Source organism: Cnephaeus nilssonii, assembly GCF_951640355.1.
Source record: "Cnephaeus nilssonii genome assembly, chromosome: 6".
Lineage (NCBI taxonomy): Eukaryota > Metazoa > Chordata > Mammalia > Chiroptera > Vespertilionidae > Cnephaeus > Cnephaeus nilssonii.
Genome location: NC_137077.1, coordinates 91,928,235 through 91,956,123, shown reverse-complemented (window position 1 = coordinate 91,956,123; position 27,889 = coordinate 91,928,235). Strand labels below are relative to the sequence as shown.

General features: G+C 42.9%; 1 protein-coding gene across 3 annotated transcripts in view; it reads right to left on the bottom strand.

Moving 5' to 3' along the window:
* Nucleotides 1-27,889, bottom strand: part of WNT5B (Wnt family member 5B) — a 141,481-nt gene that overhangs the window by 48,300 nt on the left and 65,292 nt on the right. The window contains exon 1 of one of the 3 annotated variants that reach the window (XM_079774394.1): nucleotides 22,736-23,172. The exons of the other annotated variants lie outside the window; for them this stretch is intronic. The gene's annotated coding sequence lies outside the window, so the exon portion shown is untranslated. Of the gene's footprint in view, nucleotides 1-22,735; nucleotides 23,173-27,889 lie in introns of those variants that run through there. 3 annotated transcript variants of the gene reach the window in all.

The following is a 27,889-nucleotide window of genomic DNA, read 5'->3' as shown; positions in this document are numbered from 1 at the left end:
AGTACGTGACCAAAGATTAATGCAATCATGTAGCAGAAAATTCCGTAACCTCTTAAAAGAATCCCCAGATGCTCACCTTTCTTCTCAGCTCAATTAACGTCGCCTTTCCCTGCCAGCCTTAATGATCTCTCCCAGGGGTTTTTCTCTGTCTCTGGGTCTCTCTAGTTCTTCCTTCCCCGCTTTGCTACATGAATCCTCTTAGCCCGAAGGCACAGCACTCCTCTGTGTGTTCTACTTTCTGACAGCTGGCGAAGATGAAAATTAAAAAGTGGGGTTTTTGTAGGGAGTAGCGCAGCTTCCATACCACTGGGCAGCGGCCCTTTTCTCTCAAATAGCTGGTGTCTCTTCTCCTTGCTTCTCAAGCTTGATGGAGAAATAATGCCTTGGGGGTGGGGATGAAGGAGTGATGAGATTTTAATTCTGGCTCTCAAGGAAGATGCAAAATCGTCCTTCCCCAGATATGTGTTTGTCGTTTACAGTGGTAAATTCCCCACAACTTGGGGAGCACAGAGCAAAGCAAACCTAATCACAGTGCAGGGTTTGAGGGACATAGAAATAGACCCTGAGGCCTCCACACTAAAATCTAGTTCTTAATGTTTCAGAGAAAAGCGATTCCCAAGTCTCCAGCTCCTCGTGCCTGGAGAAGTGGCCGACTCACACCCTGCTAAACAAATCCCACAGAGCAGTCGGCAGACGAGTCCCCAGGACGCCAGGTCCCTGGTGGTTCCCCGAAGCGGCAGATCCCAGCTGAGTCCTCCTGATTTTATTTGCAAACGCAGTTTTCTCCCTGGGTCCCAAGGAAAATGCCACGGGAAGTCTTATTCTGTGCAGAAGATAAGAAAGGGATTTTCCCTTCTCCTGAATCCTGATAAATCAAAATAAAGAAACTGGGGATGTAGAATTGTATACGTGAAACCTGTATAAATGTATTAACCAATGTCACCCCAATAAATTCAATAAAAAAGGAACTTGGGAAACCTTATTTAAAAAATCAGGGATCACCACTGGTAGATAACTAAATCTCACTGGCTAACACAATGCTAAAAAATTTTGGGAATATGAATGCCTTGGTGAGGAGCAGGGAGAAGCTCTCTATTGCATTTCTCCTAGCTGCTTGATGCGTTCATTTTGCTTGTCTGGTACCCAAAGGCTTTTATGTATGTCACTCTGCTATTTAAAGGAAACTTAATATAGGCATTTTCTATTATAATGACATTGCACAGATAATAGTCATTTTACTATCTGAATAATCACTCGGAACTATTTCTAAATCTGTGTTTGCACATACGGGGTTTTTCTGAAAGCAGTTAGACCGATTTTTCTTTTTCTAAAACAATTTTGTAATTCCATCCCAGGAACTAGGTTTGGATGAGAAGTTACTGCCTCACCTTATTCTACGTCTTCTTGCTCTCTTGAAATCTACGAAAGCTCCCAACCTTCTGCTTCAAAAATTGGCAATTTCCATTTGGAAAACTAGGACCGTTATTTCGTTTTTATAAACCGTGGGAGAGGCACAGTGCAGTGAAAAGAAGAGCAGATGAGCAGTCTGGATCCACAGATGTCGTAAATGCTGCGTGCCAGAGACCGTCCTGTAGCCATCACCCGCCAGGTACACCTGGGGAAATGGCAGAGAATGACTGTGGCCAGATGGGCTCCCATGCCCAGTGGGGAAGGAGAGATGGCAAGCTCATTTCCCCTGTAACTTGCTGCTCATGCAGTGATGACACCTGGTTTTTCACTTGGGGCGATACCAGTTACTCTAAGTCACCTGAGTCTCTATCTGCTCTCTCTAGCTGTTGTCCCTACGTTTCAAATTGGCCCTTGCACTGTGCTGTGGAGGCGTTCCTGAGCCTTCAGAGGGAAGGCATGCCAAGCAGCTTCCTCATGAAAACCATGGGCAGAAAGTCCAGTCCTCTCAGGCCCAGGCCCACTTCCTTCCTCGCAGGTGAGAACATTCAAAGCCAAGCCGGCTCCCACTTCGCATCTCTCCCACGTCAGTGCCAAGACACTCACATTTCCTTCACCAAAACTAGTCACTGCCAGCAGCCGTCAGACCAGGATTGTGGGTCTCACAGGTCCTGCTTTGGGGGATTAAATAACTTCTGTGGCTGCTCAGGAAAAAGCCTGATGACCAAATTCAGGCCTGGGCAGGTTCCAGAGGCGTTGGGTTCACCGCTGAGGTTCTTTTGTTTCCTTTCTGGTTCTGCCAGGCCTCTTCACAGCGCTCCCAGCCCTCTAGCTAAATGGTCCCAGGGCTGCCTGCCTTCCCGGTAAAGGCTGGAGGGAGGGATGGCGGCCACGCCTGGCAGCCTGCGCTGCCTCAGCGAGGGCTCCGCGGAAAATGAAGCTAACACGCAGATGGCCCCGGCGAGCGTCTCGCGTTCAGCAGCCACTCAGTAAATGTTAAATGTTCATCATTTCACAACTGTTTACTGTGGGCCTACGGAGCACCTCGCACAAGATTACAAAAATTAGTAAGACGTTACTTTCCTAGGAACTCGGTGTCTCGCTGCTCTCCAGCATGACGGCAGCCACTGGCCACATGTGGCTATTTAAGTTTAAAATGAACACTCAGTTTAAAATTCAACACTCAGTTCCTCGGTAGCAGCAGCCACATTTTGAAAGCTCGGCTGCTACCTCTGTCCAGTGGCTATTGTTCTGGAGAACACAGATGATAAACATTTCCCTCATCACAGAAGGTTTACAGACGGTGCTGATCCCAAGTGGAAGCCAGGCAAGAAAACAAACCATCACTCAGACAAAACCAAAATCTATTGTTAAGTTTGGTGTAATAAGAGCTGTAAGAGAGATAACATGCAAAATACTATAGGCACTTGGGTTAGAGCAACTAACTTTGGACGCCACGGCCCAGGATAAACACCCCACCTATGGGCCAGGAAAATAACCTTCTTCTATTCCAATGACAACCTTAATTAGGCAAAGTAGACACTGTGATGAAGTTGGGAGTCATTTCCCATTACCAGAACTAAATGAGTAGCAATTTCAAAATTGCTACTCAGAAAAAAAGGAAATTCAGACCCAGTGAGAATGCCAGAAAGTAATTTAAATGGAATTCTTTTCTTACTCTAATTCAGGTCAATAGATATTATTGAGCATCTATTATGTCTTACCCAAAGTCAATAAAGATGAATTCTTATAATCTTGTAAGGGTGAGGCACACGTATGAGATTACTATATTCAGCAGAGTGATACGTTATAATGAAGGTACCAATTGTTATCCTAATAATTGTATCCAATTATTAGCACTAAGGAAGACTAATTTCAAAGGAGGGGATGCTTCCTAATGAAGGCGGTATTTGAACTTGTCCGGAAGAAGACAGGCAAGATTCCCACCGAGGGAGACGGGAAAGTGAGGCCCTTCTACTGGGCAAAGGTGCAGAGGCCTGAAAACACACAACTCATTTTGAGAATGACAAGAACATTATATAACAATCAATTTCATGTCCAAAATTCAACTACCAAAAAAAGCACACAGAGAGAATAAAAGCCAAAATTCAAGGAAAAACAAAAGTCATCAATTCTGGGTGAAGTAGGACCTTCCTATGGGACCTCTTCATGGGAGACCTTGAGGCCCCACCTAGGAATTTGGGCTTCATTCTGCAATCTGCAGGAACTGTGCAAGGCATTAAAACAGGAGAGGCACGGTCAGATTTGCATTTACAAAATGCTGGCCATAATGACGACGAAGTGAGAGTCTACAGGTTGGGAACCCAGCTGGGAGAGCTAATCCAGCAGAAACGCGGTAAGGGGCAGAACCAGAACACTGTCAACCTGAATGGAGAGGAGGGGAGGAGGTGTGGTCTGTGCACTGCGCAGCCCTGGGAATGACAAATGCTAGCAGTGGGAACCAACCACCATTCAGGCCCTCAGACCACTGGCCTTGGTCAACATTGAATGGAAATAAAGAGTATCGATGGCAGTATATCTGCATGTGGCTTTGGGAGAGCCCATTATTTTTGTGCTCATCTCCAAGGCTGCATTCAATGGTTGGAGCAGGTTTGATCTTCATGGCCATCTTGCAAACATGTGCCATTGATCAGAAAGTTTCCACTACTGAGAAAAACAAACAGCTGGAAGTACATATGCCATCTTGGATGAGATAGCAGAAATACCTTTATTCAAATTAATAAGTATAGTTAATATCAGAACTAATTATTAATAACTTCTGCATTCCTGAGTATATATGCATTTGTCCAAGAATTACTTCACCCTCATCTGATGCCTCCCCACTGTGGACCATCAAAGCTATTTGTGGCTGAGCTCACTCAATAGTCACTGCATTTTCCAGCCTCTTTGCACTAAGATGTGGGCCTATGCATGAGTTCTTCCTAATGGAATGTTAGAAGAAATGATGTCTGCAACTTCCGAGCCTGGCCCATAAAAACCTCCAATAAGCAGTCATCCATGCTCCCTCTCCATCTTCCAGTCGGATGCAGGTCAGGGTGGCAGCTTTCCTTCTTTTTAAATATATTTTTATTGATTCCAGAGAGGAAGGGAGAGGGAGAGATAGAAACATCAATGATGAGAGAGAATCATTGATCTGCTGCCTCCTGCACATCCCCTACTGGGAATCAAGTTCTCAACCCAGGCTTGTGCCCTGACCGGGATTCAAACTGTAACCTTCTGATTCATAGGTCGGCGCTCAAACACTGAGCCATGCCGGCCGGCATGGGGTGACAGCTTCCAAAGTGAGGGCTAAAGACAGAGTCACACGAAAAAAGCCCAGGTCCCAGAATTACCACTTGGAGAACTGCCTGCCAATCAGGAACATGCATTTCGGTTTATACACGGGCTAGTTTTAGAGCCAATTTTACATTTGGGTGTTTATTACTTAACTGGTACAAACTCTTCCAATCCTTATTCTACTTTATTGTTCGTCTGCATACTTAAAAAATATAACTCTTTTAGACTGTAAGCACCTTATTTTTATTTGCAGTTGCTCAAAAAGTGGTTTCTAATTAAGACTATCAAAGGACTTCAATTGTGGGCGAACTGCTATCCTCATTAAAAGTATATAGAGGTGTCCAGCCACTCAGTCATAGGAGGACAGATTGCATGAAGAAACAACTCAGAATTCCTGTTCTTTGAGGCCTATGACATTTTGTCTGTCTAGAGAGACAGTAAAGCTCAAATGCCTTGAGGTATTAAAAAAGAAAGTTCAATCCCATATTAAGTCATTCTTCTACAGCAAGACCTAAACATCAGAACATCACATTCTACTGAAGCAGGCCAGCTCCTCACAACTGTGTGACCTTAGACAAGTCACATAACTTCTGCAGGGCCCCGATTTCTCTACTAATGAATGAAGGCTGAACCATACAAGTTCTCTAGTCTTTTCCAGTCCTAACATCTCTGGCATCTATTGATTAGCCAACCAACCCAGTTGGCTCATTAAAGTTATTGAGCAATTTATGACTCTTTTTAAAATAAATCATTTTTTAAAACTTTCCAACCTTTAATGAAAGTAAAGCCTAATAACACACTAAACCAGATTTTAGTTTTACGTGGCAAAAGTGAAGGTGTTTGGATAGTATCACTTAAAAAAGTATTTTCTCATGATAGGTAAAAAATGCTCTTATTTTAAACTGCATTTCTTTGATCATTAGTAAGGGCACACACTTTTAGATGTTTATTAGCCATTTGTATTTCCCCTTTCATAGGTCATTTAGTTTTAACACTCGCAGTAGGACCACGGGAGGGGATAGTATTGCCTGCATCTTTCAACCACTGGCAACTAAAGGGGCCAAAGGTATCTTGCCCAGAATTGTCACCAGCTCAACCGACGGAACTGTAGGACTCCTGCCATTGAGTCAGCTCTGTGCCTCCCAGGGTATGCCTGCCTTTCATTATGTGTCACATTCAATGGAATAAAAGTGGCTGCAAGCATAGCATTGTGGGGTTCCATGTTTAGTTTCTTTCTGTGACAGCCGCCTCTAATTTTCTCAGTTGAGAAGTCAAAGGGGTTACACCACTCAGGACCTGGAAATCCAGCGAGGCTGTTTGAGCCTCTCTCTCCTTTTCCAAGGATAAAGATTCTACCGAGGAGCCCCAAACAAGCAGCGCTGTTAAGGATGTGTGAGGCAGACAGGCCCTCAACATCAACTGGCCAGAACGGCACTGGTTCTGCCTGGTTAACTCCAGTGCAAAGATTTGTTTTCACCCAAGAAAACCTGTAACTAGATATGTGCTGAAGTCACACAGAGAGCAGCAGTGTTGAAACAGGAGGCGTTTTTTTGGCTCTGCTGCTTTTCCAAGCCTGACCGTGCTCTGTGGCCACACACTGTCCTGACTTTACCCTTCTGTCTAGGTGACAGTGCATGTGCAGCGATTCAAAAGTTGGAAAAAAACAACTCTCTCCTGCCATCTGGGTTCGTTCTATCAGCAAAATAAAACAATACTGTTTGTTTCAAAAGCATTTAGAAATTTAGTTTAAAAACATTAAAAAAAAAAACCAACAAGGAAATTTTAACGAGGATCCTCTGCTCCTCTGCAAAACATGCCCCTCAGCCAGTGCCCCGACTTCAAATCAAGAAAACACTATTAGCAGGAGTGCGGCCAGACCTCAGCCCCCGGCACAAGGAGAAGGGGGGAGCACTCTTGATCTCCTGCAAAAGGTTCCTGTGCTGTGGGGGCCCTGTCAGGATGGCAGTTAGGCGAAGACAGCTGGACCCGAAGCTCCGCTAGACCGCAAACAACGTGAGTGGATGGCGCTCGGCTTTACCACGGTTTCCTTGCCTTCCCGGCTGCACAGGAGACCTGCACCTCCCCACTGCTCCGTAGCACAGCCTCTGCACCACAGGGCGCCCAGCTACAGGCGCCCCCACCCCCCCCCCCCCCCCGCCCCCGAGGAAAGCAAGAACAGGAATGTGAAAACGCATCCTGATAACAATTTCCAGCTAAAATTGACCAGACTCTTAGAAAAATTTTGGTGGTAAAATGTATTCATGTTTGTATTGAGAGAAACCACACACCCAACCCTAAAAGCCAGTATCAACAACCAAAAAGTGAACGGAAAACAGCACAGCATTACACAGCAAGACAATGTGACCTGATTTGGTCGGGTAGGGAGCAGCATGGAACGGTGTGCGGCAAATGATAACATGACTGCACTTTTGCTTAGGAAAACACCCTCAAAGACTGAGGCAAACACAGCGATGCCTGTGCTTTCTGTCCCAGCTCCTGCCCAATCCCAGGCCGCGCCCATGAAAGACTCACTGACCTTAGATCGTCTTTAAAAAACCCCCGTCTCCCTTTCTCTCCCACTCTACTCTCCACACCCAACACATATGAACCAAAGAAAAATGATCAGAATGGAAGTGCAGGCTTATTGAGTGCTGACTGCATCACTACACCGAAAGGATGGGGGAGAGCCGGGGCCTGCAGGTGAAGAGAAAGGCAAAATCCTCCCCTAGTTCAGCAGTGAGAGCTGCCAGGCCAGGAAGGTCCAGGGAGGGAGTGGCCATCCCAGGCCAGAGAGGGTGGCAGGGCTGAAGGGTGGGGCCCAGTTCCCATCCTTGTTATATTCTGGGCAGCAGCTCTGACAGACGCTCTACCTGTTTGCTCAGCCTGTTGAATAAATAGAACTGTGATCATCTGTATGCATAGAGGCGAACTTTCCTTGACCCATCAAAACCCTTCTGACTTAAACAAACAAACAACCTTTTTATTGGAAAAACACACCAAGACATACACAGGGTAAAACGCACAAATCTTAAACCCACGAAACCACCACCCAGATCAAGTACCATCTAACCATGAGGCAAACCAAACTGATAAACTGCAGAGAAGGGCAGGCACACGGTTTCTAATTGCCTTGGATCTCTAATATGCCTTTTTCAGAAGTTGTTTTACTTTTGTTGTGGATTTTATTTTGATGGGGTCCACTCAAGCAGGATCTCAGAAGCATTCTCCTAGAAGGCACACTCATTCAGGACAGACGTTTCTGCCTGTTTAAGGATCTTTCAGGGTCCCTGACATGTAAGAAATGTCGAAGAAAACATTCAGGCTTCCACCTACCGTTGCCATAAATTTGCATCCTTAGGTTTAGGACCAGGGGGTGAAGCAGTTTAACTTTTATATGTAATCTGGATACTTCGTCTTGCATAACAGACCACAAACTTAACTCCCTCCAACTTGTTATTCTTCGTGAGCCATTTCTTTTCCATGGTAGAACAACAGTGGTAACTGTTATTTTTAGGTCTTCAAGTTGTCCTTTTCCAACTCTGTCTTAGAATTTAAATGAACAGGATAAAAAGATAAAACTTGGTTTTCGTTCACAGCAGTGATTTTCAACTGGTGTGCCAAGGTACACTGGTGTGCCGCCAGGATTTTTAAAACACGCAACACCTGACTATTTAGTCAGAGGCACTGGTTTCTTTTCCCTTAGATTGTCATTTAAAAATGACAACAGTAGCCAACATAACAGTAGCTATCTGGTGTGAATGAATCAAAGTTATACCTTTTTTTTTTTTTTTTGGCAGATCGGCAAAAAATATAATTTTTGGTGTGCTACAGAATTTTAGTAATTAGTTTATGTGTGCCAAGCGATGAAAAAGGTTGGAAATCATTGTTTTAAAGAAAAACAGGTCGATGGGGGAAAAGAGGGGACATGTGTAATACTTTCAACAATAAAGATTAAAAAAAGAAAAGAAAAACAAAGCCCTGGCCGGTGTGGCTCAGTTGGTTGAGCATCCTCTCATGCACCAAAAGATCACTGGTTGGATTCCTGGTCAGGGCACATGCCTGGGTTGAGGGCTCCATCCCCAGTAGGGGGCATGCAGGAGGCAGCCAATTGATGTTTCTCACATTGATGTTTCTCTCTCTCTTCCTCTCCATTCTCCTCTCTCTAAAGTCAATAAAAACACTTAAAAAAAAAAAGAAAGAAAATAAAAACAAACAAAAACCCCCTGTTTGGAACATGATCCATGCAATGGAACTGAACAAATAGCTCTCTCCCAAAGCCACAGATAATTTAAGATGTTAATGTCAACCATGTAATTATTTTCATTGGTCAAGGATTAAGAAATGCTCAATTTTAAGCACTTCCTATCTCCTACTACACAACACAGAGAAATATTAGTTAGCATATTGATTCATGTAGTAATCACAACTTTCTATCAGTTTCTGACACCTTACAGGGTGTTTTAATAAATACCATGTTTACATTGCACATTATGATGGTCAGGATATTAAGTATAGAATCAGGAAGCAAACACACCCTTTCTACAGAGAAATGTTACCGACTAAGACAGGCTGCCGATGAAATCACAATGCAGCTTCTACCAGCTATGATAATTTCTTAGCTTATATCTTATTTTTCAAAGTCTGCCACCCTTTTTAAATTTAGAGATATAAAAGCAGGAAAATAGAGAACTAAGATCCCATTTTGCAATGGATCCCAAAGATGTTGTTTTCCATTTTCCCATAGCACGTTCACAGTCACTAACATGCCTGGGTGACACATAATCACGCTATTTAAAACGCCTACTTCTCCTCTTTTAATGCAGTTATATTAACTACTAATCACTCAGTAGCATAAGTGATCAAACTTCTGCCACTGTTCGAATAAGTGATCAAACTTCTGCCACATTACCTTTCCAATTGCACCTGAGTTTTTTTGGAGCATCAAGTTCAATGGCAATCCTGAACGAGGGCATTCAGAGATGCTCTGCGGGTCACAGGAAAGATGCACTCCATCTCCATGGTTGCCATGACCCTGAGAAAGTCACTTCTTTATTCTATGCCTTTTATTTGCAAAAAAAACAACAACAGTGTTATCATTAAATGTCTACACCAAGCTCTCAAAGCACTGAAGAGAAGGTGTCACCTAATTACTACGTTATGCCAAAATGTTGAAAACTCCAGTTTGGGTTCTGTAACCAGCGAAATCAAGGATTCTTGATGGCTACAACACCAGGCATTGATTTCTTAAGTTACTGGAACTTTTTGGCCTTAAACAGTAACTGAAGCTTTACCATAAAAAGTAAACAACAGACAATCACAAAATGCTACATCTCCAGATTGAGACAAGTTGTTCCAACTTTAGAAAAAACGTGAACAGGGTTTTCATACTGTTTTCATGTCCCTCCCACCAGGGAGAAAAGCCGGGCTGGGTATGTGCTATTGCCATCTTTGGGATAATGGGTATTTAGGGAAGTAGCAGCATCACAACCTATAGAAATGGATTTTATTCATAACCATCTTTTCTGGGGTGTGAAGAGTTAACACTAGCAAGAATGGGACTTTGCTTTTCTACCCCCTTGAGATTCTGGCTGGATTTTTAAAAACCATTAACCCTGTCCTCTTGGCGGAAAAGGGGACCTGGCTGTGAACTCTGCCAACAGAGCCGGTCCCTGACCCTCCCCTGGGCCCGCCATTATGTAAGAAATGTACATGCTCAGTTCATCCAAGTGGGACTTGCCAGCAGAGCCTGGTTCAGCGCCAGCGCCTTTTCACAAAGGGAATGGCCCAGCAAGGCATTAGGCAGCAGAGTCCCAGGCCTGATGTGGAGTTACAAACCAGGTCTCAGTGAGATTGATCTCGATCCCCTCCTTGCCTTTTGAATGTTTATCAGGATATGACAAACCTCTGAGGATTCCCCTAAAAATGCCCTTTCCTGGCAGAGAGAACACCCCTCCGGCCTTGGAGAAGCAGTCAAGTTAGCTGTCCACTCGGGGTCCTGGAAGTTCGGAACTTAGTCAGCCTTTGCCAGTCACAGTCTGTGCCTACTGCCTTTGGAAAAGAGGATTGAAACCGGTTATAAGTTCCTTCTCCACTCCCATTTCAGCTTTCAGTACTGACACTCTGGAAAGAGCTCCAATGTGCTCCCTGTCCCGTCCCACAGCGTATGATGGCACTTGATAAAGGCTGATACCCAGGAGCCTCACTTGAAACATCTTCCTTCCTCCCCTCTTTCCAAATGTTCTGCCTTTTCTGCTTCCTCTTCTTCTCTGGCCAGGTGTAGACTAATCATTATTTGTGGTACCACTTTCCCCACTCTTCAGAACCTGCCACTCTCGCCCTGCCTTTGGCCAGAGTCTTTTCCCAGCACTGCCCCTCCATGCCAACATCTCCCTGCGCTTCTGCTCTCCTTTGAAGAGAGACACTGACACCAACAGTGGGTTGCTTCAGGAATAAAGGGCTCACAGGGAAGTAACCACTAGAGGGTGACATAATGACACACAAGCACATTCCTTTGGGACCAGCAAGGCCAGAGTCAGCCAGGCACCCAGCTGTGGGCCTGGAGGCATAAAATGAATTGGCAGCACAGGTGCCCACAGCACGCACACTCACAGACGCTCTCCTACTTTCTCTTTCTCTACACGCACGCATGCTCACAAACACTGACCTACTTTGGCTAGCAAAGCAACCAGGGCCTTCAAGTGTTTCAAATGAAAGCCACATCTCACCAATGACCCCAATACTGCTCATGGTACAGTGAATCTCCTTCACTGTTATTTGGGGGGAAAGGTTTTTATTGTTTGTTTGTTTTTGCAGTTTTTGAAGGGAATTTATCTTACTCTTTTTTATTTTTATTTTTTCAATTACAACTGCCATTCAATATTATATTAATCTCAGCATAGTGGTTAGACATTTATATAACTTAGAAAATGATCCCCTGGTAAGTCTAGTACCACTGACAACATACATAGTTATTACAATAGCATTGACTATATTCCCTATGTATTTTATATGACTATATCCCCTATGTACTTTATATCCCTGTGACTGTTTTGTAACTGCCAATTTGTATTTCTTAATCCTTTCACCATTTTCATGTAGCCCCCCCAATCCCCTCCCATCTGGCAACCATCTGTTTGTTCTCTGTATCTATGAATTTGTTTCTGTTTTGTTTGTTCATTTATTTTGTTTTCTAGACTCCACATATAAGTGAAACCACATGGTATTTGTCTTTCTCTGTCGTATTTATTTCACTTACCATAATACCCTCTAGGTCCACCCATGTTGTCCTAAATGGTAGGATTTCATTCTTTTTTATGGCCGAGTAATATTCCATTGTTTCTGTATACCACATCTTCTTTGTTCTATCACCTATTAATGGACACTTAGGTTGTTTCCATATCTTAGCTGTTGTGAATGATGCTGCAATGAACACAGTGGTGCATATATGTTTTCAAAGTAGTGTTTTGGCTTTCTTCAGATAGACACCCAGAAGCGGAATTGCTAGGTATATGGTAGTTCTATTTTTTAATTTTGGATGTAACTGCATACTGTTTTCCATAGTGGCAGCACCAATTTGTAATCCCACCAACAGTGTACGAGGGTTCCTTTTTCTCCACATCCTTGCCAATACTTGTTTGCTGATTTGCTGATGATGGCCATCATGACAGGTATAAAGTGATATCTCATTGTGGTTTTCATTTGCATTTCTCTGATGATTAGTGACCTTAAGAATCTTTTCATATGTCTATTGGCCATCTGTATTGTATGTCCTTTTTGGAGAAATGTTTATTCAGGTCCTCTGCCCATTTTCCAATGGGATTTTTTTTTTTTTTGATGTTAAGTTGTATAAGCTCTTTATATATTTTGGATATTAACCCCTTATCTGATGTATCATTGGCAAATATGTTCTCCAATTCAGTAGGTTGTCTTTTTATTTTGTTGATGGTTTTCTTGATGTGAAAAACTTTTTAGTTTAATATAGTTCCATTCGTTAATTTTTTGTTTTCCTCGCTTGAGGAGACATCAAAAAATAGTAATGAGTGATGTAAAAGAGTTTACTACCTATGTTTTCTCCTAGGAATTTTATGGTTTTGGATCTTACATTTAAGTCTTTGGTCCATTTTGAGTTTATTCTTGTACTAGAGTCCCGGTGCATGAAATTTAGAGTCCCTCAGCCCAGCCTGCACCCTCTCCAATCTGGGACATCCCTCTCACAATCCAGGACTGCTGGCTCCCAACTGCTTGCCTGCCTGCCTTCCTGATTGCCCCTAACCGCTTCTGCCTGCCAGCCTGATCACCCCCTAACCACTCCCCTGACAGCCTGATTGATGCCTAACTGCTCCCCTGCCAGCCTGATTGCCCCTAACTGCCCTCCCCTGCAGGCCTGGTCATCCCTAACTGCCCTCCCCTGCAGGCCTGGTCCCCCCCAACTGCTCTCCCCTGCAGGCCTGGGTCCCCCCCCAACTGCCCTTCCCTGCAGGCCCCGTCGCCGCCAACTTCCCTCCTCTGTCGGCCTAGTCATCCCTAACTGCCCTCCCTTGTAGGCCTGGTCCCTCCCAACTGCCCTCCCCTGTTAGCCTGATTGCCCACAACTGCCCTCCCTTGCAGGCCTGGTCCCTCCCAATTGCCCTCCCCTGCAGGCCATCTTGTGGCGGCCCTCTTGTGTCCACATGGGGGCAGCAATCTTGTGTGTTGGAGTGATGGTCAATTTGCATATTACTCTTTTATTATATAGGATAGAGGCCTGGTGCACGGGTGGGGACCGGCTGGTTTGCCCTGAAGGGTGTCCCAGATCAGGGTAGGGGTTCCCTTGGGGCGTGGGGTGGCCTGGGCGAGGGGCCTGTGGTGGTTTGCAGGCCGGCCACACACCCCAGCGACCCAAGCGGAGGCCCTGGTATCTGGGATTTATTTATCTTCTATAATCGAAACTTTGTAGCCTTGAGCGAAGGCCAGGGTAGGCAAGGTGGGCAGAAAGCTTGGCTTCCTCCATCGCCAGGGGCAACCCAAGCCTCCTGCTCTCTCCAGCTCTGTGGCCACCGCCATATTTGTTGGGTTAATGTGCATACTTGCTCCTGATTGGCTGGTGGGCATGGCTGGTGGGCGTAGCGGAGGTAAGGTCAATTTGCATGTTTCTCTTTTATTAGATAGGATATGGTATAAGAAAGGGATCTAGTTTGATTATTTTGCATGTATCTGTCCAGTGTTCCCAATTCCCTTTATTGAAGAAACTGTCTTTACTCCATTGTATATTCTTACCTCCTTTGTCATAGATTAATTGATCATATAGGCATGAGTTTATTTCTGGGCTCTCTATTCTGTTCCATTGATCTATGTGCCTGTTTTTTATGCCAGTACCATGCAGCTTTTATTACTATGTCCTTGTAGTATAGTTTGGTATCAGGTAGCTTGATACCTCCACTTTATTCTTCTTTCCCAAAATTGCTTTGGCTATTTAGGGTCTTTTGTGGTTCCATATAAATGTTTGGATTATTTATTCTAGTTCTGTGACAAATACCATAGGTATTTTGATAGGGACTGCATTGAATCTTTAGATTGCTTTGGGTACTATGGACATTTTAATGATGTCAATTCTTCCTATCAATGAACATGATACATGCTTCCATTTATTTGTATCTTCTTCAATTCCTTTCTTTAATGTCTTATAATTTGCTGAGTACAGGTCTTTCATCTCCTTGGTTAAATTCATTCTTTGACTTTTTTTTTTTTTATGCAATTATAAATGGGATTGTTTTCTTAATTTCTCTTTTGGATAGTTCATTTTTGTTGTATAAAAAGGCAACCAATTTTCTTTTTTTAATGATTTCAGAGAGATGAAGGGAGCAGAGAAAGAGATAGAAACATCAATGATGAGAATCATCTATTAGCTGCCTCCTGCATGCCCCCTACTGGGGATCGAGTCCATAACCCAGGCAGGTACCCTGACTAGGAATTGAACCATGACCTCCTGGCTCATGGGTCAATGCTCAACCACTGAGCCATGTTGACTGGACCAAAAGACAACCAACTTCTGAACAGAAATTCTGAACTGTGCTACTGTACTACATTCATTTTATCAGTTGTAATAGTTTTTTGGTGGAATATTTGGGGTTCTCTCTATATAGTATGTTATATGCAAATAATGACAGCTTTACTTCTCTTTTTTCAATTTGGATGCTTTTTATTTCTTTTTCTTGTCTGATTGCTGTGGTTAGGACTTCCAATACTATGTTGAATAAATGTGACAGTAGACATCCCTTCTGGTTCCTGATCTTTTAACATTTCATCATTGAGCATGATGTTAGCTGTGGGTTTGTCATATATGTTCAGGTATGTTTCCTCTATTCTCACTGTGCTTGAAGTTTTTAATTAAAAAATGGATGCGCCCTAGCCGGTTTGCTCAGTGGACAGCACGTTGGCCTGCAGACCAAAGGGTCCCGGTTTGATTCCAGTCAAGGGCATGTACCACGGTTGCAGGCTCCTCCCTGGCCTGGGCCCTAGTCAGGGCTCATGCAGGAGGCAATCAATTGATGTTTTTCTCTCACATCGATATTTCTCTCTCTGTCTTCCTTCTCTCTTCCACTCTCTCTAAAATCAATGGAAAAATATCCTCAGGTGAGGATTAAAAAAATAATTTAATATTTCAAAAAATTGAATGCTGCATTTTGTCAAGTGCTTTTTCTGTACCTATTGATATGATACATTTTTTATCCTTTTTATTCATGTGGTGTATCACGTTTATTGATTTTTGGATATTGTATAAACCTTGAATCCCTGAAATAAATCCCACTTGATCATGCTGTCTGATCCTTTTAATGTATTGCTGGACCTGGTGTGCTAATATTTTATTGAGGATTTTAGCACCTATTGTCATCAGAGATCTTGATCTATAATTTTCTTTATAGAGTTTTTATCTGACTTTGAAATTAGGATAATGATAGCCTTGTAAAATTACTTTGGGAGTCTTCCCTCCTCTTGAATTTTTTGGAATAGTTTAAGAAGGATAGGTGTGCCTGGCTAGTGTGGCTCAGTTTGTTGAGTGCACCAGGCAGTCCCGGTTCATTTCCTGTCAGAGCACATGCCTGGGTTGCCTGCTTGATCCCCAGTAGGGGACGTGCAGGAGGCAGTTGATTGATGTTGCTCTCGATGTTTCTATCACTTTCTCCCTCTCCCTTCCACTCTCTCCTTCTCTCTAAGAAATTAATAAAAAACATATTAGCCCAGCCAGTGTAGCTCAGCGGTTAAGCATCAACCTATGGACCAGGAGGTCATGGTTTGATTCCTGGTCAGAGCACATGCTCGATCCACAGTAGAAGGTATGCAGGAGGTAGCCAATCAATGGTTCTCTCTCCTCATTGATGTTTCAATCTCTCTCTCCTTCTCCCTTCTTCTCTGAAATCAATTTAAAAAAAACATATTTAAAAAACATATTAAAAACAAACCAACAAAAAGAATAGGTGTTAGTTCTTTGAATGTTTGGCAAAATTCACATGTGAAGGAGTTTGTTTTTTTTATTACTGCTTCAATTTCATTCATTGTAATCTGTCTATTCAGATTTTCTGAATCTTTATGACTTAGTTTTGGAAGATTGTATGTCTCTAGAAATTTATCCATTTCATACAGATTGTCCAATTTTTTGGCATATAGTTATTTGTAATATTTTCTTACAATCCCTTGTAATTCTGTGGAGTCAGTTGGTAGTTCTTTTTCATTTCTGATATTATTTATTTGGGCCCTCTCTTTTTTCTTGATGAATCTGGTAAAGGTTTGTCAATCTTTTTATCTTTTCAAAGAAGCAGCTCTTGGTTTCATTGATCTTTTGCAATTTTTTTCTGTTGTTAATACCCAAGGATATTTTCCCCCTTGATTCTTAGAGAAAGTGGAAGGGAGGAAGAGAAGGAATGGGGGGGGGGGGGGCGCGGGGAGAGGACAAAGGGAGGGGAGAGAGAGAGAGAGGAAAACATCAATAATGTGAGAGACATATCGATTGGTTGCCTCCCCCACCCATCCCACCCATGCACTCCGACCAGGGCTGGGGATCAAACCTGCAACCCAGATATATGCCCTTGACCGGCAGTGAAACCCATGATCCTTCAGTGCACAGGCTGATGCTCTAGTCACTGAGCCACACCTGCCAGGGCTTATGTTGTTTTTCTAGACTCTATTTCATTTATTTCTACTCTGATTTTTATTTCCTTTCTTCTACTCACTTTGGGGTTGGTTTGCTGTCCTTTATAAATTTGTTTTGCTTTGCTTGTTAATACTCACCTGAGGGTATTTTTTCCATTGATTTTTAGAGAGAATGGATGGGGGTGGGGGAGAGAAACATTGATGTGTCTTAGAGACACATCAATTGGTTGCCCTCCCGCACTTATTTTGACCAGGGGTGGGGATTGAACCTGCAACCCAGCTACGTGCCCTTGACTGGGAATTGAACTCTTGATTGCTTTGGACCCATTCATGCATGGAATCAACCCTCAGTCTGGCTGACTGTGAGGCTCAACCCCGACCACAGCGTGTGAGCTGCTGTGCAGGTGCTGACCATATGAAGCAGAATTCACCTCAGCAGGGTTTGGTGCCTCCTGAGATCTTCCTTTGGATATGCTGCTTGTGAAGTTTATTGGATCCTGCTCTGATGCTGTCTGAAGCTGGCCACTGGGTGTGTTGGTTCTGGGGCCTCTTGGGAGGGACTCTGGCACAGGCCAATGTGAGACACTGCCTACAACTGGCACTTGGCAATCTACTTGGAGCTACAAGCAATCCACCATTTGTGGCTGCTTCTGTTGAGCCTGCATGCATGTGGGAAGGACCAAGGTATGCACCAAGTCTGGACCAGGGGGCAGGTCAGCAAAGGTCCCAAAGCACTTCGACGAGACCCGCCTCCACCTGCCTCCACCTGTCTCCACCCTCCAGCTGCCTGTTAGGCTTAGTCCTTCTTCTTTTAATATTTGGTAAAATTCACCTGTGAAGGAGTTTTTGGTGTTTGTTTTGTGTGTTTTTTTAAATTACTGCTTCAATTTCATTAGTTGTAATCTATCCAGATTTTTTTGTTTCCTCTTAATTCGGTCTTGGAAGATTGTATGTTTCTATGAATTTATCCATTTCTTCTAGGTTGTCCAATTTGTTGGCATATAATTATTTGTAGTATTTTCTTAAAATCCTTTGCAGTTCTGTGGTGTCCGTTGTCACTTCTCCTCTTTCATTTCTGGTTTTATTAATTTGGATCCTCCCTTTTTCTCCTAATAAATCTGGTTAAAGATTTATCAATTTTGTTTATCTTTTCAAAGAACCAGCTCTTGGTTTCATTGATCTTTTGTATTTTTTTTTTTTTTTACTCTGTATTGTTTATTTTCACTTTGATCTTTATTCTTTGTTTCTACTGACTTTGGGCTTTGTTTTTGTTTTGTTTTGTGTTGTTGTTGTTTTTTTTTTGTTAATCCTCACCCAAGGATATTTTTCCATTGAATTTTAGAGAGAGTAGAAGGAGCAGGGAGAGACAGAGAGAGAGAAACATCAGTGTGAGAGAGACACATTGATTGGTTGCCTCCCACACCATGAGCCCCAACCAGGGCCAGGGATTGAGTCAGCAACTGAGGTACGTGCCCTTGACCAGAATTGAACCCAAACCCTTCAGTCCTCGGGCTGACACTCTATCCACTGAGCAAACCAGCTAGGGCTGTTCTTTTTCTAGTTCCTTTTGATATAGGGTTAGATTGCTGATTTGATATTTTTCTTGTTTCTTGTGGTAGGCCTGTATTGCTATGAATTTCCTCTTAGAACTGCTTTGGCTATGTCCCATAGATTTTGGGCCGCTTTGTTTCCATTTTAATTTGTCTCAAGGTATCTGTTTATTTCTTCCTTGATCTCATTGTTAATCTATTCATTGTTTAGTAGCATGTTATTTAGTCTCCATATTTTTGTGTGTTGTTTTCTTCTTGTAATTAATTTCTAGTTTCATACCATTGTGATTGGTGAAATTTCTTGATACGATTTCAATATTCTTATATTTGAGATTTGTTTTGTGGTTTATCCTGGAAATTGTTCCATGTGCATTTGGAAATGAAGTATATTCTGCTGCTTTTTGGTAAATGTTCTAAAAATATCATTTAAATCCATGTGGTTTAATGTCATTTAAGACCATAGTTTCCTTGTTGGTTTTCTGTCTGAATGACCTATCCAATGTCAATGGGTTGTTAAAGTCCCTTATTTTACCATGTAATTGTTGATCTCTCCTTTTATGTCTATCAAAATTTGCTTTATATATTTAAGTGCTCCTACATTGAGTGCCTAAAAGTTCATAAGGGTTATATCCTCTTGTTGGATTGGCTCCTTTATCATTATGAAATATCCTTTTTTTGTCTCATATTAGAGTCTTTGTTTTAAAGTTTATTTTGTTTGATATATGTATTGCTACCCCTGATTTTTCCCCTCATTCTCATGAAATTTCATTTTCCATCCATCCTTTAGTTTCATCCGTGTGTGTGTGTGTGTGTGTGTGTGTGTGTGTGTGTGTGTTCAAATCTGAAGTAGGTCTCTTGTAGGCAGCATATATATGGGTCTGTTTTCTTACTCATTCAGCCACTTGATGTCTTATGATTAAAGCATTTAAACCATTTACATTTAAAGTAATTATTGATAGGTATGTAGTTATTGCCATTTTATTATTCATATTTTTAATCTTTTTCTCCCTTCTTTTTCTTAAAGAATTCCCTTTAACATTTCTTATAATGTTGGTTTGGATAGTGATGAACTCCTTTAGCTTTTTCTTGTCTGGGAAGCTCTTTTTCTGTCCTTTAATTTTAAATGATAGCTTTGCTGGATTAAGTAACTTGATTGTAGGTCCTTGATTTTCATCACTTTGAATATTTCATGCCAATTCCTTCTGGCCTGCAAAGTTTTTATTGAGAAATCAATTGACAGTCTTATGGAAGCTCCCTTGTAGATAACTAACCATTTTTCTCTTGCTGCTTTTAAGATTGTTTCTTTGTTTTTAACCTTTGGCATTTTAACTATGATGTGTCTTGGTGTGGGTCTCTTTGAGTTTGCCTTGTTTAAGATTCTTCGTGGGCCCTGGACTTGTTTGTCTATTTCCTCTGCCAGGGGAGGAAAGTTTTCAGTCATTATTTCTTCAAATAGGTTTTCAATTCCTTTTGCTCTCTCTTCTTCTTCTGGCACCCCTATGATGTGAATATAGGTACAGTTGATGTCCTAGAAGTCCTTTAAATTATCCTCACTTTTACATTGTTTTTTCTTTTTGCTGTTCCAGTTGGGTGTTTTCAGCTACCTTGTATACTAAGTCACTGATTCAATACTCTGCTTCTTATAATCTGTTGTTGATCCAATCTAATATATTCTTTATTTCAGTTATTGTATTCTTCATTTCTGAGTGATTTGTCTTTTTTATGGTTTTTTTGTATAAGTTCTCAAGGGCTTCCTCTATTCTTCCCCTAAGTTTATTGAGCATTCATATAATCAGTGTTTTGAAGTCAGTATCTGGTAGCCTTCATTTTGTTTAGTTATTTTTCTGGAGTTTTGTCCAGTTCTTTCAACTGGAACATGTTTCTTTTCTCCTCGTTTTGGCTGCCTCCCTGTGTTTGTCTCTATGTATTAGGCAGATCCACTATGTCTCCCAGTCTTGACATGGTTGGTTGCCTTATGAGGTAGATGCCCTGTGGCAGCCAATGGCAGTCTCCTTGGTCACCTAACCCGGGTCTTCTAGGGGTGTCCCTTGTGTGGGTTGTGTGTGCTCTCCTGCTGTAGTTGATCTTTAATTGCTGTTGACACATCAGTGGGTGGGATTGATCCTCAGGCTGACTATGAGTATTGGCTGTGACTATGGCAGACAAGCTGTTTTGTGGGAGCTGACCCCACTGAGCAAAATTTGCTTTAGAGAAGCTCTGCTACCTGCCAAGTCCACCCTTTGCTTGTATCATTTGGACAGCTAATTGGGTGGTGGTCTAGTGTGGCGTGAAGCTGGCCACTGGGTGTGTTTGTTCTGTGGCCTCTTGGGAGGGGCTCCGGTGAAGGCCAAGGTCAACTGCTGCCTGTGCCCAGCCTGGGGCCACCTCATAGGAGCTACAAAGTGACCTGTGGTTGGTAGCTGCTTGTGCTGAGCTTGGAAATGCGTAGAAGAGGATATGCTGCAAGCCATGGCCAGCTTCCAGTAGTGCAATGCTTGGGACCACTTAATAAGAGGTACAGGGCTCACTAAGGCCAGCAGCTGCTTGTTTGGGGTTTGTGGACATTGAAGAGATTTTATGAAAGTCCACAGCATGGGCTAAGGCTGCTGCTCGTGTGTAACAGCTGCTGAAAGAGGTCTGGACGAGTGTGCTAGTTGGGTGGGGTGAGATCTCAGGGAATTACAAAGGTGGGACAGACAGTGTTAGTCAGGTTATGCAGACTCAAATTTGGTGGCTCACCTGTACCTGTAGGCTGGATGGGGGGAAAGCTCAACAAAGGTACAAAGTACCAGCCAGTAAATCCTCCCAGCAGTCACCAAATTGGCACTTTCTTGAAGTGCTTCTATCAAACCTTGACAATAGTATAAGATGTCTCCTTTCAATAATGTCAGCTCACAAGTTCCTTCTCTAAATTCAGCTTAAATACCATTATTGCATGAAGGAATGCAAAAACTGAAAAATGGGGAGGCAGGGAGCAAGGAAGAACCAAGCTTATGATGCATGAAGGAATGCAAATACCAAAAAATGGGAGCAAGGGAGTAGGGAAGAATCAAGTGGCCATCTTGGGTTTCCCATAGCCCCATCTGTTCATTTAATTAACAACCACTGCTCACACAGACAATATACCCTAGGAGTTTTCCTCACTTATTTTACAGTGGTTTTCATGAAATTTCAAAATTTTTTAGGTATTCCAGGGGCCTTCAGATACATCACAAAGTTATTCCTACATATATTGAGATTTTAACTTAAAACCTCAATGTCTAATGAAAACATTTTTTCATAAACATCAAAGTCAATTATTAACATGGACATATTTTTGTAAAATACAGGTAAAATAAAGACATGTCTGTTTTACTTAAACCCACAAACTTAAGCTAACTTTTATCACTGGCAATTAATCACAGATGAACTTGAAAAGCATTTCAGTTAGTTTCTATATTTCTGAGAATTTCGAATATCCATTCCTTACAAGCACTTGCCTTTAATTTTAACAATATCATTTAGAGGTAGAAAATTATCTCACATTTACAACATACATATATAGACACACACAGACAGACACAAACAGAGAACAGATGGATCCAAACTTTGTTTTGGAGGCACTTACAATTTATCTCTGTCCTTGACCAGTCTAGTTCCAAATGACCTTCCCCCCTTTAAAATAAGGACAGCCATTTTAATACCTGAAAAGTATTGGGTTAACACCTAAATGACATCATAGATTGATCTATTTATCCTCTTTTTGAAGCTTCGAGAGACCAATTAAATATGTTTTCCATTCATTCTGCCTACTTTTATAGCCGGCTTTTTGTAATTGTGCACGAAAAAATTAATTTAAAAGTATTACAGGATCCTCATCTCGGCCTCAGTGGCATGATTGCCCATGTTAATTTTGAGATCTATAGTCTAAGCAAACTTCTAGGAAAAAGCAGCCCTTTCAAGCACATTTCCTTATGAGCCAAATGCAGTGACTATCCCTTTAGGACCAGAGGAAATTCCCTCAGGCAATCCCACAAAGACTCTCAGTCGCCTAAATACCCCAGCACTCAAGGATTTTCTAAGAACAGCTCAAATAAAGCCACTTACAACAAGGAGGCTGGGGATTCTGAAACTCACCCAACTTCCCTGAGAAGCAGGGAGCCCGTGGGGCACAATGGTCCCTTGTTTGTACCTAGCATGGGGTCTGGGTCCGCAGGGTGGTCCTGGGTGGGCTTCTCAGAATTCTTGCCAACTATGCCAAGTAAACATCAACGTAAGGACTGTACAAACCTATAGAGAATTTTTATGAGCGTTTAAATGAGCCAAACTGATGACATATGCTAGGGAGCAAGATCTCAAATGCTCCCTAAACTTACATTGTTAAGGCAGCAAAGCACAGTGGTTTAGAATGTGGTCTCTAGATGTACACTATAGAGTTCAAATTCCTGTTCAGCCAGACGTTTGTCCTTGAGTTCAAGTTACTTCTCTCTCTATGTCGCAATTTCCTCTTCTGTAAAATGGAGATAATAATGAAAACATATGTTGTGGAGATTAGCTGTGGTAAAGAACAGATGAATTCATATATGTGAAGACCTTGAAAGAATGTCTAATACACAATAAATGCTCAGTAAAATTAGCTATTTTCATTATGGTTGGGAACTGCACTAGGAGTTACACACATTATCCCATTCAATCCTATCAAAACGCACAAGATATGAAAATCACTAGTCCCATTTGACTGACAAGAAAACGAAGGCTCCAACTAGCTAAATAATTTATCCAAAGTCACAGAGCTAGTAAGTGATAGAGTCAAGATTTTAACCCCAACAGAAAAAATGAAGAATTTTAAAAAGGAAAAGAGAGAGAGAGAATTTTTAACCCAGAATCTGCCTGGCAAGAAACCTGTGTTCTTTTCATTATATGACAAGGGGAAAAAATTCAGTCTTCATACCAGAGGAGCTTATGTTCTAAAAGACAAAAGATGGGGGGTGGGAGGGGGCTAGGGGGAAGAAAACATAGTGTTTTCTTTCTATGCTATTTTTACCAAAAAGGAAAAGACTTGAAGTATAATTTAACAGAAGTTTTAAAGCAGGAGAAAGAAACGTGGGTAGCAGGAGGTTGCTCTAACCAGGGGTTCTCAGTGCTGCGGGCCCAGGTCAGTAGTCAGCTTCACTGGTTAGGAATGCAAATTCTCAAGCCCAGTCCCAGACTTTCTGCCTGGGGTGCCTTCGCCTTTGTTCTGATGCATCTGTACCTGGTAACTTGGCGAATCCCTGCTCTACACCGAGGAGAGTGTGAGAGTTGGTAGCGAAAACGCAGGTCAAAGGCAACGGGACGGATGTGTGTCTGGCAGGAGAGTTTGGGATTGTTTCTTGGTGCCTGAGTGGGACGCGCTCCTCTTTCTGACGGACAGAGGAGAAAATGAGGCACAGAGAGGCCGACGCGGCTCTCGGTGAGAGATGACTTTCTCACGCTCTTGCACTTTTGCTACGTTTCCGCTCCTTTAACCTGCACATTTCTTAAAAACAGGAAATAACGTTTAAAAATGTTTAACTGACAGAAAATGTATATTTGTACAATTTGGGGCACTTCTGTGTGGTGTTTTTTTCACAGCGCATTTATAAAAGAGAAATACAAAATGACATTTATTAGGTCCCTACTATGTAGCAGGTTCTACATTTGGACCTTCCTTTCTTGGGGGATTTTTTTCTCCATGAATTCTCAGGACAAGAACTAATTTGATTTTATAGATGAGGACATGGACGTTCGAAGACTGTAAGCCACTGTGCGGTAAGTCATGCAGCTGTAATGGGAGATCTAGGGTTCCAACGCACAACTTCAGACTCCAAGTCCGGTGTGAACTCAGCTCTCAGTGCTGCCCTGGAAACAGAGGTGTGCTAAGGAGCCTGCATGTCACAGGCACTCAAGGGAGACATGCATGGAAGCCACCCCTGCAACGGGCCTTCCCAGGGTCAGGCAACCCGGAATGGCTCCTCTTCTCCATCCCTCCCTGGATATGTAACACCAAGCTCTATTGTCAGAGAAGGGTGAACTGAGCAAATGAGTCAATCTTTTTATTCTTAAATTTTTAAAAATATGTTTTTATTGATTTCAAGAAGAGGGGGAGAGAGATAGAAACATCAATGATGAGAATCAGCGATCGGCTGTCTCCTGCATGCCCCTCACTGAGAATTGAGCCCACAACCCCAGCATGTGCTCTAAGAGGGAATCGAACCATGACTGCCTGGTTCATAGGTCAATGTTCAACCACTGAGCCACGCTGGCCGGGCCAACCAACTATTTTTTTTTAAAAATCCTCACCTGAGGATATGTTTTTATTGGCTTTAGAGAAAGAGGAAGGGAAGGAGGTAAGGAGGGAGGGTGGGAGGGAGGGAGGGAAGTAAGGAGGGAGGGTGGGAGGGAGGGAGGGAGGGAGGGAGGGAGAGAGAGAGAGAGAGAGAAACATTGATGTGAGAGTGAAAAAATGATCAGTTGCCTCCCCTATGTGCCCCAACTGGGGATTGAACCTGCAACCTGGGTATGTGCCCTGACCAGGAATTGTATCGAGACATTTTGGTGTATGGGACGATGCTCCAACCAACTGAGCCACACTGCCCAAGGCTCAACCATTTTTAAGTGTACAATTCCATAGTGTTAAATATATTGGCAACAGATCACCAAAACTTTTTCATCTTGCAAAACTGAGACTCTATACCGAATAAACAGCAACTCCCAATTTTCCCTTCCTCAGCTTCTGGGAGGCCACCATTCCACTTTCTGTTTGTATGAGATTAACTACTTAGGCACCTCATATAAGTGGAATCATAAAGTATTTATCTTTTTGTGACTGGATTATTTCACTTAACATAATTTCCTCAAGGTCCATTCCTGCTGTAGCATGTGACAGGAGTTCCTTCCTTTTTAAGGATGAATAATACACCACTGTCCAGGATGGGCAAAAGTAGGTTAAATTACCAGCATCAAGGATACAAAATAATAATGACAAATACAAATAATAAATAAATAATAATACAAGAATAAACTCTGTTTTGTATACTCTACAAATGTAAACCTATTTTTGCCCACCCTGATATACACTGAGTGGCCAGATTATTATGATCTCTGAATGCATAATAATCTGGCCACTCAGTGTATATCCTACCTAATAAAAGAGTAATATGCAAATTGACCGTACCTTCGCTACATCCAAGCCACACCCACCAGCCAATCAGGGTGAGTATGCAAATTAACCCAACCAAGATGGCGGCTAATTTGCATACATAGGCACCCTGAGCGGACCCCCTGTGACGGATCGCAGGGAGCTGGGGTCCGCTCCGGCACCAGGCTGAAAGCCTCCAGCGGAGGATTTTGGCCTGGTGCCGGAGCAGACCCCCTGCAATCCATCGCAGGGAGCTGGGGGTTGCTTCAGCCTGGTGCACCAGTGGACCCCCTACGATTGATCGCAGGGAGCTGGGGGTCCACTCCTACCCAAGAGGCTTTCGGTCTGGGCAGGCCTGGGCAGGGGTGGAGCCAGTGATCAGAGGGAGCTGGAGGGCCTGCCCAGGCCTAAAGCTTCGGCCAGAGGCTTTAGGCCTGGGCAGGGCCCAGCCCTCAATTGGTGTGAACTATAGAGGAAACACCTTTTCTGACTGCACATTGGCTAAGCTTCCTGTATGCCACTGGTAATATTCTTAGTAACTTGGGTAATAAGAATCCAAAAAGGTGATCTAGGGTTTCTCCACCACACTTCTGGAGAAAAAAACGAAGGTCCACTGCTGGAGGGCTAAGAAATGTCATATCCTGCCCTAGCTGGTTTGACTCAGTGGATAATGCCTCAGCCTGCAGACAGCAGGGTCTTGGTTTGATTCTGATCAAGGGCATGTACCTAGGTTGCAGGCTCCTCCCTGGCCGGGGCCCAGATCAGGGCTCACGCAGGAGGCAACCAATCAAAGTGTTCCTCTCACTTTGATGTTTCTCTCTCTTTCCCTTTCTCTTCCACATTCTCTAAAAGTCAATGGAAACATATCCTCAGGTGAGGATAAAAAATAAAGAAATGCATATCCTATGAAAGACACATCTTGAAAATGCCTAAAGAAAGTTGTCATTTTTTCTTGGTGAAGGGACTGGGGTCATGTTGATGAAAACACCTTGGTGGCTGCAGTGACTGGCAGTGGCAGCAGCAGTGGAGTGATGGGGCTGGTGCCTTCCCCTGATCAGCCCAGTTGCCTCCCACAAAGGGAGGCCAGACTGCAGCTTAGGCCCGCTCCCCATGGGGCGTAGGCCTAAGCTGTCAGTAGGACATCCCCTGAGGGCTCCCAGTATGTGAGAGGGGGCAGGTTGGGCTGAGGGACCCCCGACCCCCAGTGCATGAATTTCGTGCACCGGGCCCCTAGTCCTATATAATAAAAGGCTAATATGCAAATTGTCCCTCGACCAGGAGTTTAATCAGCAGGCAGGCCGGCCAACCGCCCATGTCCCATCCCCCTGGCCAGGCTGGCCGGACTCCACCCATGCACGAATTCATGCACTGGGCCTCTAATGTGTGTGTGTGTGTGTGACACACACACACACACACACACACTGAGTGGCCAGATTATTATGCGTTAAAAGATCATAATAATCAGGCCACTCAGTGTAATCCACATTTGTTTATCTGTTCATCCATCAATGGACATTTGAGTTGCTTCCACCTTTTGGGCATTGTGAATAGTACTTCTATGAACATGGTGTACAAATATCTCTTCAAGATTCTGCTTTCATTTCTCTTGGGTATATACCCAGAAGTGGGATTATAAATCTATAGTTCTCATTTTTTGAGGAACTGCCACACTGTTTTCCACAGTGGCTGTACCATTTTACATTCCTACCTAATAGTTCACCAATGTTCCAATTTCTCTATAGTCTCATCAATCATTATTTTCTCTTTTATTAATAGTAGCCATCCTAATGGGTGTGAAGTTATATCTTTTTAAAAAATATATATATTTTATTGATTTTTTACATAGAGGAAGGGAGAGGGAGGATAGAGAGTTAGAAACATGGAAGAGACAGAAACATCGATTCAGCTGCCTCCTGCACACTCCCCTCTGAGGATGTGCCTGCAACTAAGGTACATGCCCTGGACCAGAATTGAACCTGGGACCCTTCAGTCCACAGACCGACGCTCTATCCACTGAGCCAAACTGGTTAGGACTGAAGTTATATCTTATTGTGGTTTTGATTTGCATTTCCCTTGTAATTACTGATGTTGAGCATCTTTTCATTTGCTTGTTGGACATTTCTATACGTTCTTTGGAAAAATATCTATTCAAGTCCTTTGCCCGTTTCTAAATCAGGTTATTGGAGGGTTTTGTTGCTGCTTATATCTTCTATATGCAGTCAGTGGATCAAGTCCTCACCTCTCTTATCGTTAATATTTTCTAATCAAGCGATGCCTGACCTGGCTGGATAGCTCATTTGGTTAGCGAGTCATCCTGATATGCCAAGGTTATGGGCTCAATCCCTGGTCAGGGCACATTAAGCAATCCTTG